The 17,324-nt window shown below is 37.7% G+C and overlaps 1 long non-coding RNA gene across 1 annotated transcript in view; it reads right to left on the bottom strand.

The window, feature by feature from the left end:
* LOC118894243 overlaps positions 1–15,930 on the bottom strand; it is a 41,024-nt gene extending 25,094 nt beyond the window's left edge. Inside the window, exon 1 of the long non-coding RNA XR_005019682.1 lies at positions 15,395–15,930. This is a non-coding gene — a long non-coding RNA (uncharacterized LOC118894243). The remainder of the gene's footprint in view (positions 1–15,394) is intronic.
* Between the last annotated feature and the right edge of the window lie 1,394 nt (positions 15,931–17,324).

Genomic DNA, 17,324 nt, shown 5'->3' on the forward strand with positions numbered 1-17,324 from the left:
ATCCAAATCAAAAGAAGATAGAGTAAGAGTTGCTCTGGGAATGGATACAAGAATGGTCAAGGGAAATGGGCATCATCAGAAAACCTACAAACAACAAATGCTGGAGAGGATGTGGAGAAAAGGGAACCCTCTTGCACTGTTGGTGGGAATGTAAATTGATACAGCTACTATGGAGAACAGTATGGAGGTTCCTTAAAAAACTAAAAATAGAATTACCATAGGACTCAGCAATCCCACTACTGGGCATATTCCCAGAGAAAACCATAATTCAAAAAGACACATGCACCCCAACGTTCATTGCAGCACTATTTACAATAGCCAGGTCATGGAAGCAACCTAAATGCCCATCGACAGATGAATGCATAAAGAAGATGTGGTACATATATACAATGGAATATTACTCAACCATAAAAAGGAACAACACTGGGTCATTTGTAGAGACGTGGATGGACCTAGAGACTGTCATACAGAGTGAAGTAAGTCAGAAAGAGAAAAACAAATATCGCATATTAACACATATATGTGGAATCTAGAAAAAATGGTACAGATAAACTGGTTTGCAGGGCAGAAATAGAGACACAGATGTAGGGAACAAACGTATGGACACCGAGGGGGAAATGCGGGGCGGGTGGGGGGGGTGGTGGGATGAATTGGGAAATTGGGAGTGACATATATACACTAATTTGCATAAAATAGATATCTAATAAGAACATGCTACATAAAAAAATAAAATAAAATTCAAATTAAAAAAAAAAGAATGGTCACAGGAGACCACGCCCAGTCATTACTAAAGCAATGTAAGATGTCAGACTAAAACTCATGACCTTCTAACTTTACGTGCTACCATATGCATTAGTCATTGGATGCACCTACTTGGGAAGAAATGGATTTCACCCAACTCATCCAGCATCTTAGGCTGCTAAATACTTACCTTGTTCTAGATTACCTGCTGAAGATTTACCAAGCCCTCAGCTTTTCTCCATGCCAGGGGGGTAGCAAATCTACTAGCCAGTAGTGCCAATTTTATAGGACTACATCACTGTGCCCTTCTTCAAGGTATATGTAAACATGAAGTTTCTTGACCTTGATATATCAGAGAATTATGTGGAGTTTTGCTTAAAAATGGAGTTTCCATAAACTGATGACATGATGGGTCCCCCAGCGTGGCCATTCAAATCCCTCTGCCTGATTCTCCTGCCCTTTGTTTTTCTGATTTTTCCCATTCTCCTCTTTGCAAAATTTTTTTGCTTCCCTTTTGTTGTTATTATTATTTTTTTAACTTTGAAGGTGCATAGCAGGGATTCTATACAGCTCACCTGAAAGCAACAGAAAATTAGTCAAGTAGTGAAAAAGTACCTGCAATTGTATTACTCAGTGGAGACCCATTTAGACAATTTTTCAGAATTGTGGTAAGTCTTCCAATTTTGTTTGTTTGTTTGTTTGTCTTTCTGTGTCTCAGATTCCATCATACCTAAGACTGGGGGTGGCTTCCTTTCCCATATTGCCTCACCTGCAGGCATGAAGTTACCTACAGGCACTCATGTGCATTACCTGTTAATTTGGGGGTTGGGGATATTACTATTAGGGTGTGGAAGATTTGTTTCATACAGGGAGTTATGTAGCATCTTCAGGGGATCTGAGACCTAGAAAACAGCAGTCCTATTCAAGGAAGACCATGTTACCAGGGAACCCAGTTATCCATCAATGTACCACAAAAATTAAACCATCTCTTGTAACAGCAGTGGAAACACTATGGGCAATGAATTCTTAGGGGGTGGCAAAACAGATGAAATCCAGTCATCACATTTTACAACAGATCTGCTGCTTGATAAAGTACAACTGGAGAGCAGGCTGTTAGCAATAAGACCATTTCTAAGAATAAAATGAGAGTTTGTAAAAGATCCATTTGAATTATTAATTCCAAAAAAGTGGCTGGAGAAGAAAATGGTTGCGTGTATCACTGGCTTTTCTCCTCACGTGTATGATTAGAACAAAGGGAGGCACAGAAGGGCAGGGGAAAGAAGGGAAAGCAAATTTTCTTCCGACATAAGGAAGCACATTTTCACGCAGTGCCTCGTCAATACATGGAGAGGCCACCTACCAGGTAAAGAAAAACTGCGGCCATTGTGAAAGCAAGCAGATGCCGAAGCAGGGGAAAACCACACTCATTTTTACCCAACACTGTTTCTTTTTTTTGCTTACAAAAGCATTCCTTTAATGCCAAGTGGACACCTCTAGCCTTTATTCTGCACCCTGTGGATTTCCCCTCCTTGCTGCAGACACCCCAATCCAGACTCCATTTAAAATGCAAGGCATGTTGGAAGTCACAAGGAAACAGCCAAGGTGACCATTACGATCTTCTTTCTTGTATTGGCATTACAAACGGAGGATGAATCGATATGGAGAGACCTATTTGTGTTTTTCCAATTCAGTATTTTTCACCACGTTAATCACGAGATGTGAAATCTTTCATCCAAAGAGAAGCAGAGAAACATGTTCACAGGTCACAATGGCCAACGCTGTCCTCTGATTTTATGAGCATGTTTCTTCCATGTCATATGGAGACAAACGACACATCCTGACTCCAGAAAATAAGGCTCTTCGTTATGGAATCCAGTCAGTGAAGGAAAAAAGACCCATACTATCATTGATACTGACGACCCTGGAATGTAATTTGGTCTTTCCCTCTTCCGGAAGTTGCTCTCAGGACACTTCCACATCTTCCTTTTCAAATCCTTTGAGTAGAAAATTCTAAAATCTTCTTTAAAGAATGTACAACAGGACCCTTCAGAACGTGTAGGTCCTATAGATGGCAAATACTGTCAGTAAGTAATGTCAGTGTTTTCTGTTTCCTTCCTTGTTAAAGATGCATGCCTTTCTCATATAAAGCAAGCAAACGTAAGATAAACTGAATAATATCTAAGACTGTTAGGACTTAATTGTCTTTCTATTTAAAAGATGGGGGAAATAGAGTTTACACCTCAAATATTACAGATCTGATAAGGGCACTTCAAGAAAGACAGTCTAAGACCCAAAATAAAGGGAAAAAATGCTCCAGACATGCTCAGTCTGAATATCTGGAGGATGAAAGGCATATGATCAAAGGTTACTAAATCTCCACAGATAAATAGACTTGTTCACCATATTATGGAATAACAGAGCTAAAGTACTTGAAGGAGGTAGTTTGGGGTTGAATTATTGCAATTTTTTGTGTTGGGCTGTAGGGTTTTTTATGAGAGTTTTTCATATCACAGGGTGAATACAGATTTAGAAAGCAGTTTTTTCTCTGACGTTGTATATAAGATCCAAAGAAGATTTGGGTTCATTTTATTTGTATTTATTTATTTTGTTTTAGGCATTCGTCTAAGCACTTTTTTAAAATTAATTTATGAATCCCCACTTTGTGTTCAGTAAGGTAGGTACTCTTATTATCATCATTTTTCAGATGGGAACTGAGGCTCAGAGAGCGTAAGTAACCATCTTGACATCACACAGTGGGTAGGTGGTAGAGTCTGGCCCCAGGGTCTGTGCTCGCAACTATTCCATCATCTCTCATTCAATCACACATTCACACATTCAATAAATGTTCAGTGAGCACCTTGGGGGGAAAAGCACTGTGCTAAGTATTAAATAGTGTCCTTTCTTCAAAATGTCAACAATTAAGAAGAGATATGAGACACGAACACAAATGCCTACATCCTAAAGAAGTGTGTGACAAGCTACCTAACAGAGACACCTGGAATATAAGAAGCAACTTTGTAATCCCTACAAGTGGTCCAAGCAGAGCGGGACATGGCAGAAGCAATAGGAGGAAGATTTAGGAGGAAGGGACCAAGAGTCACGACGGGGATCATTAGAAAGGGAGCCTACAGTAAATACCATTCCAATGTTGAGAAAAGAGAGTTCTCTGTGGGAGAAAAATCAGTTCTTAGAAAATGCTGGGGTTTTGCCAATTTCAATGTGCTGTCGACTCAGTGAGGCCAGATCTCTTGGAGCAAAACTTGGCTCTTGCCTTTTTTCCCACTTGGACAGTAAGGAAACTGACGAAGTATTTGCACACTTTAAAAATATAATTTATCTACAACACACCCATGAGAAGGACTAAAATTTTTTTAAAAAAAGAAGACCTGACAATACTGACAATGCCAAGTGTTGCCAAGAATAAGGGGCAAATGAGACTCTCATAAACTGAAGGTGGAAGTATTAGATGGTACAACATCTTTGGAAAAAGGTTGAACCGTTTCTTATAAAACTCAATATACACCTACTCTATAACTCAGCAATTCTATCCCTAGGTATTTATCCCAAAGAAATAAAGACAGAGGTCCACAAAAAGACTTGTACAAGAAACACAACATAGTTGAATCTTGAAAACATTATGCTCAGTAAAAGTAGCCAGACACAAAGACTACAAGTTCTCTGATACCATTTATATGAAGTTCTAGACTTGGAAAAACAATTATTAGGTGTTCAAATCAGAACAATGGTTGGCCCTGAGAAAGTTAGTGCAGTTATTACTGGGAAGGAGCATGAGGGACCCTCCTGGATGATGGTGATGGTCTATATCTTGATAGGTGCTTGGGTGGCACAGATATATGCAGTTGTCAAAACTCATTAGTATCACTTAAGATTTATATATTCCATTGCATATAAATTTTACCCTGAAAGACAAGGAAGAAGTCTAAAAGATATTAAATTCTAGTTAAAGATCTGCATGATGTTATATTTAGAAGTGAAATGTCCTGATGTCTTCTACTTACTTTAAAATGTATCAAAAACTAAGATGAAAAACTAAGATCATTTAATATATGAAGTATATTAAAATTTTAATTATAGAATCTAGCTATAGATCTATGAGTGTTTACTGTAATAGTCTTTCAACTTTTCTATATGTTTGAAATTTTTCATAATTAAATGTTGGGAAAATACAACTCAAGAATATATTAATACACATATATTTTTTAAAGAATTTTGAAATTTTGAATTACCTACAAATTAAAGGTAAAGTACTTTGCAGTGAGGAAGGCTTAGGTTTTTATTTTATTAAGTGCCCTCATTTCTTGAAGTGTGGTGTAGAAGGAACTAACCCGAGAAGTAAAACCATTAACTACAGAGCAAGACTGAAGGACCCCAGTTTCATGACACAAGACCTATGTCTTATGTTTTAGAAATAATTTCACTATAGACTTCAAATGGACTTTAATTTAAAAAAACTGGAGTGGATAAACCAAAGATATTGGAATATAAATACAGTTTCTGGACACCTGAGAATTTGTTAAAGACATTTTTTACTTGTTGTGCAGAAGATTTGGAAAAGCTCATAAGTGCACAATGAAGAAGAAAGAAGCCACCCACAAGCCTATCCTCCCACCAAAAGAAAATCACTATTAATAGTTTGAGAAACTTATTTCCATGGATTTCTCTTTCCACGTCGTTAACAGAGTTAAAATGGCAAATATAATATTCCAGTAAAATGTAAATATGTTTCATGAGCAAAAAATATTTTTCATAAATAATTTTAAAGACTACATAATGTTATTTTAAATGGGTATGTTCAGTATTTTACTATGGAAATGTGGGCATATATGTTGTTTTAATTTTATTTTGCTATAATAACATTGGAAAAACGTCTGAGTGAAAAGCTCTTTACATATTGATTGTTTTTAGGACAGAGAATTTCTGGAAATGTACATTTAACAGAGCCTGTTAGTTGGCCTGTGGGTTAAGAATTGTCCCTGTGGACTTGTGACAAAGTGTCCTTATTGCTGCAGATAGCTCAATGATATTAAATGTAGGATGAACCTCGTCCCACGGTTTGTCGGTATCCCAGCAACCCATGGAAAGATAATCGTGAACTGTCTACACCTGCAGTTCATGCAAACACAGACTTATGCACTGGACGCAGGTGGGGTGGGGAGGAGGAGATGATGAACTCAGTTTGAAATGCTCCTTTCCAATCCAGCAAGGAGTAAAACATAATCTAAGTGAGGCAGGAGCCCAGCGCTGGAAGACGCACCAGAAAGTGGGGGAACAAGTTCTTCTCATGGCTTGAGGTTCTGCTTGACCCCCTCCCAAGATGAGGGCCCCCTCCCTGCGCAGAGCAGCCTCTGTAGCATCAAAGGATAAAGAAACTGTATCATGGCAACAAGAGGATGGATAAGCCACGGTGCCCCCGAGGCCCTCTTTAAGGAAGTGGACGTAAGATGGTCAGGTTTTCCATTTCACAGCAGAGAAAGGTGAGAAGCATGGACGGACACTCAGAAATGGGGATTCATAGCAAAAGAACTTAAACTCAATGTATCCTGTAAGCAAGAGGACCTGGTGCAAAGTGAGGAAAGATTTGTGTCTCTCTCATTCTCTGCCTCAGCCAATGACTCAGAGCTAGGAGTGTAGTGGAGCCAGCAGGCACCAGCTGGAGAGAGCTGAATGGTAAGTATTCAGAAATTTTGCAAACCGGTTTGGTAACTTGAAACTGGTCATGATGGGAGTATTTACAGCATGGAAATCAGCAAACTACATATCACAGCCCCCTTGGAAATCTGATTTACCACCTTACCATAGCTCAGATCCAAAGCCCCTTTTCTGATTTCTCTCCCAAATTCCAGATCCATTGTTGGTAACTGCATTCAGAACATTGCTACTCAAATTGATTAGGTTCAAAAGAGAACTCATCATATTGTCTCCCACGTATGATCTTACTGTTGTTAACAACTTATCATATTAACATCAAAGCTCTAAACCTCACAATCATGTTGAACACTCTGCTCATTGATAACAAGAAGAATAAAAGGGAAAAAAAGGAGGAGGAGAATTATTTGAGAGACATTAATTTCTCAATGCATTATGTCAGCTCTTGTAATAAGCTCACAACATTCTCACAACATCTCTTGAAAGAAGTTATTACTGTAATTCTGGGAAGGGAAAACTGAAGTTCAGAGAAGTTTTGTGACTCAACCAAATTTTCACAGCTAATAAGTTTCAGAACTATGATTTGAATCCAGAGCCCTCAGAGTACAAAATGCACTCAAACCCAAGTGCCATATTTCTAACCAATCAGTTGCTAAATTCAGGCCCTTAGGACTTTCTTTCATTGTTTTTATGGAAGTATTATTTACATATAATGAAATGTACAAATCTTAAATGTACATTCACAGTGTGGACAAATATATACACTTGCGTCAACTCATACTCCTTTCAAAATACATTTCCATCACCCCCCCCAAAATTTCCTCCTTCCTTATTCCAGAGAGTAAACACTGCTTTAATTCATTTCATTGTAAATGAGTTTTGTCTGTTCTAGAACTTCATATAAATAAAATCATAAGGTATGTACTCTTTTGTGGAAGTTTTCTTTAGCTCAGCTGTTTGAGAATTATCTATATTATTCATGTATATCAGTATTTCTGTGTTTTTTTTATTGTGAGTAATATGCCATGGCATGGATAAATCAATGTTTTTTTTATCCACTCTTTTATTGATGGACATATGAATGATTGGCTATTATGTTTAAGGATGCTATGAACATTCTTATACAAGTCTTTTTGTTGACATATGTGTTCATTTCTTTGAGCGTAAAACCTAAAATTATAAGAGCTAACCCATAGGTTAGGTGTATTTTTACCTATAAGAGAAACCGTCAGACTGATTTCCAAAGTCATTTTATCATTTTATATTCTGACAAGCAGTATATGATGATTCTCGTTGTTCTACTTCTTTGTCAACACTTAGTATTGTCAGTCTCTTTAAGTTTAGTCATCCAGTGAGTGTGTGGTGATAACTCATTGGCTTTAATTTGCATTTCCCTGATGACACTTCCTTAATGACTTAAAATGTGGACCTGGAGATCAAAGAAAACACAGGATTATCAGGAATATATCTTCATGACTTTAAAGTAAGCAAAAATTCCTTTGACAGGAACCCAAAAGCACTAACTTTAAGAGAAAAAAGTGTATATATATACACACACATATATATATGACTTCATCAAAATTAAAACCTTAAGAAAATGGATAAACAAGCCATATTCTGGAATAAATATATACATACAAAGGACTTATACCCAGACTATATAAACAACTCTTTCAACTCAAATTTTTTAAAAATCCAATGGGAAATTATGGGCAAAAGACTGACAGGCACTTCACAAAAGAAGATATGCAATGGCTAAAAAGCACATGAGAACATTTCTCATAACACTTCATCTTTACTTTTCGAGGAGCCAATCATTTTGCATTTTGTACTACAGTTTATGTAAGTATAACTCCCAACCTGAACTGTAAGCCACTTGAAAGCAGAATGAATGTTTGAGGCATCTTTGTACCCTCAGGGTATATATACATGTGGAGACAGAATAGGCTCACAAATATTCTTAAATGGTTGACCAAATGATTTAACAAAGTCTGTCTTAAGTCATTTTAGCTGGCTGTCAATATTGTAAGCAAGTGACGCAGTAATATTAGAGCAGTGCCAAGAGAGAAGAAATAAAACAGATCGTAAGAAGACTAAGCCTAAGAGGTGGAAAAAAGTGTTTCCCACAGACAGATGAAATGACATTTCAAGGGTTAGTGTAAAATATAAGAGGAAATAAGTTTAGTAGAATGAAATGACACGGGTAATGTGAAACAAAGCTTTCCAAAAATAAGACACCTACTCTTTTGCCTGGGCAACCCATCTCTGTGTGGGTAATTTTGCATCTATGAAAGCCCAGGGGAAGCTATCAGACCAAAACAGGAAGCTGTGCATGTGCTCTCAGGCGGAAGTCTCCAAGACATGCCTCTTGTGTACTCTGATGTGCATCCTGCTTGCCCGAAAACTCAGATTCCTTGTCAAAAATATAGACCCAGAAAATGCACACGGCATCATTACTGCATTACAATAGTGTTTTCAGATTCTAGTGACATCTTGGAATTCCCAGCATGCCATAATTTTAACTCCTATAGGGTATGTCCTCCTTGAAATAAAATTTGTTCACTGGGGCACTTGTAACTGAGTTGTGTGAAACTTGCTCATCCCCACGATTCATGAAATATTCATGTTCAATATTTACAGTAATTCTGAAAGGAATTTTCTAGAAGTAGAGGCTTACTCAAATCATATTCATAATTATTTTAAAGTAATAATGCATTCTCTGTTCCAGATGATGACCTCAAGAACCAGTTCTTTTCAGGAAAAAAAAAAATCCCTGAGTATATTCCAGTGATCTTATTTCTGTCCCAGATTTCAAACTAATTTGCATAAATGATTCAGTTCCCATTTATGGGTTTTTTTTTTTTCCTTTCCTGATCAGCACTTTCACATACGTGGAAATTCTGACCAATAAGAGCAATTTTCACGACTTTTCCTTTTTGTGATTCTCAGGAGGAAAAAAAAGAAACTTACTGAATAAATTAAATTACATTTCATGACTAGAGCAGTAAACAAGAGGATTAGAGGGACACTCTGGGTGGGGTTCATACAGGTCCTGGGAAAAGAAGGAAAAACAGAAATTTTCTTTTTTTGAAGAGGGAAGAGTTAAAGGATTCAGAAGACCCTAAAAAATGACATCCCAGAATTATAAATTGTGTGTGTGTGTGTGTGTGCATGTGTGTGTATATGTCTGTGTGTGTTTATGGATGTGGAGAAAGAAGGTGTATGAGAGTCAGAGAAAAGAAAACCTTAAGTGAAAATTATAGTTTTGCCAGAAAAACCTTGGAGTGAACATATTTATCCTTATTCAAGCAAAACACATCCAGATAATTAGCAGAACCACTTAAATAATACGACCTCACCCAAGATGACACCTCAGAACCATTATTCTCCAATTGAATAGAGCCATCTAAAACACACACACTTTAACACCAGACCTGACTCCATAGTAATAAACGTAGGGAAGGAAGGAGAAGATGGAAATAGCAAAATGGCAGAATCCTCTTAAACACGTTGGGTGGACATACTTACAACCTTTAAACCACTATCTTGAGTTCAAACCACTTCTTTCTCAAGTTTTCTCAATGAAAAGCTAAAAAGAAAAGTAAGTACTGGTGGTCAGGGTTGGGAGAGAACAAAAAGAAAATGGTTCAAAATTCTAGAATGACATCAAGGTAAAGGCAAATTCATTCCAGTTATTCCATTCTTTGTCCTTCCAAATGTTAAATAGGCTGAGGATGCATGTTCAAGGCTCCTCGGCTCTCTCAGGGCAACAATGGCTTTGACTTTTTAACAAATTTGATGCATTCCTATTAAAGATATATGTGTATCATTCCTTAGATCTGTCATATTTTTTAAATGCTCAAGGAGAACCTGTTATGTAAAGGATCCCCCTAGTGTATAGATCTAAGTTCCAATTCTGGCATTTTGGACTTCTCTAAAATGCAGCCTATCAGAATAGTATTCCATCTCAGAATTACTGAATGCATCTGCTACACCTGAATGTCATTTTTTATTTTAATTCAGATTCTTCTTGTGACTATCTGTTTCTCAGTTGAATTTTTTGGGTGGTTTAAAGCATTTACATCCTTTCGCATCTCTTCTTTAAGATGCTTAGTTTAGCAGCTAACATTTTCCCAGCAGGGTTTTCTTCATGCATAATTCTTTGGCACCCCAGGCGCCAGGCTCTGAAACAGTTGTTGGGCTTTCTCTGGCCCCCAAACTTTCCAAAGGAATATGGGCAACTTGGGAGTCTCCTGAAGGATTTGGTGCCTGGGGTAACGTGTGCTGTTTGTTTAGTGAATTAGCACCTCAGAAAAAGATGTAAAGAAGGTTTTCCTGATGGCGTGGAGAGCAGAGGCAGGAAGCCTAGTCAATTTACTTTGGTACTATTTGGTACTTTGTCAGCACTAGCCACGTTTTCGACTCTGGCTTGAAATTGATAACCTAGATGTTTTTAGCCAGCGTTGACACTGTTTGAAGTTATGATTTAGGAGATTTCAGTCGGAATCCATGATCCATGAGGTTTATTTGGTCATAGAAGATTCTAATGCCTGTCTTGTTCCTTTGTGCTCCCTTGCAGGGGTGTGGAGCAAATTTTTAGGGACCTCAGTTCTGATGTAGATTTTTTTAAAATTCTGTGCTATGACAATAAATCTATAATGACTATTTTAAGACCTAAATACATGAAACATAAGTGGTGAAAAAGACACCTGCATTAAGGTAGTACCAATAATAGCTACCAGCTACGTGATGCTAACTCGGGCACAGCCACAAGACTAAGCTATTTATATAAACCTAATCTTTATAATAATGCTATGACTTAGGTACCATTATTTATATTTCACAGGTAAAGAAACGGGGCATTTACATTGCTAAAAGTATATCACCTTGACTCCAAAACCTACGTTTTTGACCAGTACACTATACTGCTGCTTTCTGTAATACATTTAAGTATACTTTGAAAAGGTATCACACTCTATAAGTATTAGGTGGTATTATCATGGCGTTGGAGAAGAGTCTTAATCTCGTACTATTCTTACTGCTACTCTCTAAAGGAAGAAATGCCTTAAAGTGGTTTGAATGGTACAGCCATCCTTGTGAGTCATTTAAGTGAGTGTAGTTAGACCTTTTGGAATTAGGTGCGGGAATACTTCAAAACTAGTGTTTTACAGTTTCGAGAACTCAAGATATGGGCCTATCTCATCAGAAGCTGCTGTTACCCACTCCTGAGTGTGGAAAAGGAAAAGCCTCGGCAAGGAAATAACAAACAGAACAACTGCTTCCAGGCTGATGATGGTCTAAGATGCCTACGTTTTTCTGCTGTGGCTGCAAAGGAAACATTTGCATTCTGAGAGCACTTCAAAACGGGTTCAGTTATTTGCCCCTTGGAGGATACCTATATGTTAAAATCTCTAAGATTTTGTTTCTGGAACACCACAAGTGAAAGACATCAGTTTCCATCATCCATTACTGTTATTTTGAAGTGAGATATCGATTGAAGGTCAAAGGCCAAGACTCTGGAAGCAGAAACCTCAAACAATGTGTTTAGTATTTCCATAATACCTCTCCAGCTTGTGCGAATATGACGTTTCATAGTTTAAGGGTTATGGTTTCCTGATATATCTCTATGGAAGAAATATTATATGTCAGTGTTCCCTGAAATAGAAATACACATCACTGTTGAGACACAAGAATGCTTTTGCTAACAAGTTGATAATTTGGGCAGCAATAAACAATTGCAAGTTATCAGTAATTGCTTTATTAAGCAAACAGATTTCAGCAATATCTCTCCAGTAAAATATTGCTTTCATGATATCAACCCTTTATTTTTTTATTGAAGTATAGTTGATTTACAATGTTGTGTTAGTTTCTGGTGTACAGCAAAGTGATTCAGTTATACATATACATATATATTCTTTTCCATTGTAGGTTATTACAAGATATCGAATATAGTTCCCTGTGCTATACAGTAGGTTCTCGTTGTTTATCTATTTTATATATGTGTATCTGATAATCCCAAACTTCTAATTAATCCCTCCCTCATTCCCCTTTCATAACCATAAGTTTGTTTTCTATGCATGACATTGATTCTTTAGCTGAAAAGGGGAATTAATCTACTGTTGAGGCAACTAAAACGATCTTAATTATAGCTGTGAATTTGGTCTCATCCATAGACTGGGGGAACTACTTTGTTCATCCCAATGGATTCTCGAATTTCCTCTTTCTCTCACTCTCTCTTTCTCTCTCAATTAGAGTCCTTTACCTGTCACATCACCATCCCCAAATACAGGCTTGCAAGTCAAAATGAACTTGACATGGTGGGACAATATGTTTAATTTGTGAAAAAAAATGTAGGATGGAAGCAATGTATGACTCAGACCAAATTCTGAGGTCATTCACCCAGTTGCTCATCTAAGGATCATAGAGCTATTGATACTTTGGGTTGTCAGAAACAACAACCAACAAAAATGCTACAATATAAATGATTAAAAGGAGTGGAAGTATGGTCTTTGAAAATTTTGTTCAATAAAAAGTTTAAAAACATGAGACAAAATATCAAAGAAAGTAAAATAAGAATGAAAAATGTGTAACAAGTACATGTCGTTCAAATTTGACGTTTACTCATATACTTGTTGATATCACAAAAGAAAAGATGCTCATTTTATAAGCCATTATTAAATATGTCATTAAAATCAAAACAATAAAATAAAGAAGAGTCCTCAGGCCTGAGCTGTTGTAGTAAATGTCTATGAGTGCATTCAAATATCTACCCCGTCTACAATGCTTTGGAGCCAGCATGATTACACACAGCCTCTGTCACTTGAAAGGGATGGCAACACATTCTTCTTGATAAGGTAAGCTACCTGTGATCACACACCTTCAGGAGAGAGCAGATGGGGTGTGTTTGGGTGAGAAAGGTGACTAAGCCAATTTGGGCACCATCCAAGCTAAGAGTATCTCAAGAGCTGGAATTGGAATATGGATCAGAGCTACAGTGTATAACTGAGTTCTATCCCTTTTTGATTTTTAAATTCATATGAAAAAACTGATCAGAGAAGCTGTCCACAGTCCTCTCTTTCAGCACTGTTATTTCCTCTACCCTAAGGAAGTCTAATTTATTGTTGTATACAATTCTAACTTGTTTTGTGTCATTATCAATTTACCCCATTTTGTTTTAAATTGTACTCTGCTTTGTTCTGGAGGGGAAACCTTGAAAATTTCAACCTCCCCAAGGACACTGTGATGGAGAATCCATGGTAGGTTGTGTAACTCCTATCAGCCTCTATCTAGAGATACAGCTTGAAAGATCATAGAGTTTTGTGTAAACTATTATTCCTCAGTTAATGAGACAAGGGCTTTGACCAATTAACACACACTTCTCAGCCTTTAAAACAATGTGGGAATGTCCTTAAAAGATATTTGACAGAAATAGCTAAAATATTGTGTGTGTGTGTGTGTGTGTGTGTGTGTGTATGGGCACACATGCGTGCACATCCCTTGAAGTTTGGGTTAGAAGCTAGAAGGAGAGTTGAAAATTTAAAAAAATAGGCAAAGTCTTAAAAGTCTAAGTATTGTTTTCAGCTTGAATCTTAAAGAAGGGTCTGAGTGGTTCATATTCTATCTAAAATGGTTTGTTCATAAATAATGAATGTTAGAAAGTCAGAATGCTAAAAGTCCCTCTACATCTGAAAGGAAATTTATGATCCCTTCAAAATTTTAAATCATTTCAGGCTGTGTAAAACATATACCTTTAGGTATTATTCTTGATCTAAGTTCTACTCTGCAAACTTGCTAGCACTATATCCCTTATAAGGCAGAGTTAATCAACTTCAGCACGACTGATATTTTGGACCCGATAATTCCTTGTTATCAGGGGCTTTCCTGTGAATTATAGGACGTTTAACAACATTCCTGGCCTCTATCCACTAGCTTCTAATAGCAACCACACCATCAGTTGTGAGAATCAAAAATGTTTCCAGACATTGCCAAATGCCCCTTGGGAAAAATAGGGACAAAATCATTCCAGCTGAGAACCACTGATATAAGAATAACAATGTAGGGCGTGTGTGGCCCAGAGTGCCGGGGTGGCTGGTCTTACTAAAGAAACTAACATAAGATAATTTCACAATTTCATTTGGTATTGTACATTGAAAAACATGGCCACAACAGTTGGCATCTCCTAAGGGGTCAAGTGTATTTCGCCTCCTTTCGAATCTGGCCTTGCCTTGTAAAGAGCTTTGACAAAAAAAAGTGCATACATGGCATTATGTGACATCTGAAGCTAGGTCTTTCAGCTTCCAGTTTGCTGTCTTAGAGAGCTGCCCTGGGACTGCCATGTAAGGAAGCCAGGCTAGCCTCCTGGAAGATGAAAGGCCACGTGAAAGAAAATCAAGGTTCTCCAACCGACCGCAAGAACCAACTGCCTGACATATGAATGGAACCCTCTTGGGCCTCGCAGGCCAGCTGATCCTCAAGCTAATTCAGCCTCGTAAGTGAACTTGGGTGAAACCAGCAGAGGAAATAACCAGCCTAATTCTAGAATCAAGGGAAATAAGGAATCATTCTTGTTTTAAATCTCTAAGTTTCAGGGTGGTTTCTGATGCAGCAAGGACTAACATGGTACCCTAGCTTGGACTCAACGTATGCTGCTATCAAGAGACTCCTACGTGAAAGATGGTGGGTCAGATCCAGAGAAGTGAATGACTTTCGGTTAGAGTCATGAAGACATGGTTCCTGGTGACCTCAGAGACTTCACACAGCTTCTCCAGAGCACACATGGAGATTAGATACTAACTTTTCAGAACTTCATTCAATTCAATTAGGAAAAAGTGCATTTATACAGTATCAACAATGTACAAAGTACGTAAGGGGAGGAGAGGGGAAGCTATCATTTTCTACTTGTTTTAAAGTAGGTTAAAACAAAATCTTGACTATTATTGTGAAAAGAAGTGAAACATGATGCTCTGGAACAAATAAAAATACATACCTTAAACAGAGAATGATTGTGGTGGGGGGCTGTATTGATCACTTGTCAACTTGGCTAGTTTGGAAGGATTTTCCCAGAATCTCCCACTTATGGTTCTAGATGGAAGTTGACCAAAAGAGAAATTCACACGAGGTTTTTGAAAGGTGTAGGGGAAGCTGTAGCCATCATGCCCTGAAGGTTTTCATAGTTAGATGCAGAGATGCCAATGGATTCTGCCATGTCCTTGCTTCATCCCCCACCATGGGTCCAGCTCTTCTTCCCAAATGCTGGTCCTGCTGACCGGCAGCTACCCCAAGCTGGACTTTCTGTTGGCTCTCCTTAGTAATTTAACTTCAGCATCTGGACGTGCTTAGCTTCCAGGTTTTCCTGTAAGTTATCATTTGTCCTCTTGTATAGTGTATCAGAAGGCTGGTGGTTTCTATCTGATCTTTCAACTCGTCCTTTTGGACTTCTCTCCAACTTCTCCCCATTTGTGTAACGTCTTCCTATAATAGATTCTTTATATCATGATACTCATATTGGTTTTGACTTCCCAGTGGAACCCTGGAAGATAGGATATCACAAACAGTTCAGAAAGAGGAAATTCTGAGAATAGGTTTTGCTCTGGCATTTTCTATGAGATCACACTTAATTTTGAGAAGCCCAGTTTGTTTGACTTCCTAGCATCAGTGATGGTGGAAAATGTCCCTATGTTTATCATATACACACAGTCCCCTCATTCTTCACCTAGTCATGGAGAACCAGAGGATGGAAGAAACCATTAAAATCGCTCCTGCTCCTTAGTTGTTCCAGTTATAAATCCAGGAGGACCCAAGAGGTAGCAAAGGGGATTAATACACTGCCTAAAGAGATAAAGATGGGCAAAAAATGTATTAAGGAGCAGTAATCATAGCATTTTTTTAAAATCAGAAGTAGAGAAAAAGTAATATCAGATATTTAGTGAGACAAGATAATGTTTATGGCATTTGAAGGGAGATGTATCTCAGAAATAATTTAAATAGGTTTCAGTGTCTGTCATAAATACCAAAATTCCAAAAGAAAAATCTGTAGGCAAATGTAACCTTGAGAGGTATAAATCAGTAAAGAATAAAAAATTTTCTGTAAGACAAATTGAAATGTGTCAGGGAGAAATAAATGCTATGAGCTCCATGCTTAGTAAAACTGAGTGTTGGACTTTGGAAAGCATTGTATGTGCACAAAATTTACGATGTTCATGGTGTCTTTCATAATGGTTAGATGGAATTTTCAAATTATAAAAATTACAAAAATGAGCTGCAAGACTAGAGTTCTGAACTGTAGATAATTTTTTAAGCTCAATGGATCAAGTCAAACATATGCTACTTGTTTTCACTTATGTTTGGCTCTAAATGGCTAACTCTTTGCCAGATTGGATGGAAGATCGACCCAGACTCTAGGGGACATCAGAAATTACCTGGGGCTTGCTGAATATATGCCCTTTGGGCCCACCTCCAGACATTCAATAGATCCAGAGTGGAATCAGGAAATTTCTGCTGTTTGAAAGATTCCAGGTGATTCTGACCTAGATAGTTTAAGATCATACCTTGAAAAACAGTTATCTGGACCCAACAGAATGAGTTCTCAGGCTCTGTGCTGAGTATACCAAGTGAAAATATCTATAGGTTATTTTTAAAGTATAAAAATACCACATCATGTCCCATATGACACTTTGCTGAAGAAAACATACCATTTGCATTGTTTCCAAGTAAGATGCATGAGGCTCACACACACGTGTGTGTGTGTGTGTGTGTGTGTGTGTGTGTGTGTGTGAACATCCTGCGTTGATGCTGCTGAGGCTGTTGGCAGCTCTGTCTCAGATGTGAAGGCATGAGGGTCTCAAATTTGGAGCAGAAGCAAGAAGATGGCCCCAGACCAAAACATCTCCCATTAGAGTACTGCTAAGTCCAAAGAA

This window comes from Balaenoptera musculus, chromosome 4, assembly GCF_009873245.2.
Source record: "Balaenoptera musculus isolate JJ_BM4_2016_0621 chromosome 4, mBalMus1.pri.v3, whole genome shotgun sequence".
Classification (NCBI taxonomy): Eukaryota; Metazoa; Chordata; class Mammalia; order Artiodactyla; family Balaenopteridae; genus Balaenoptera; species Balaenoptera musculus.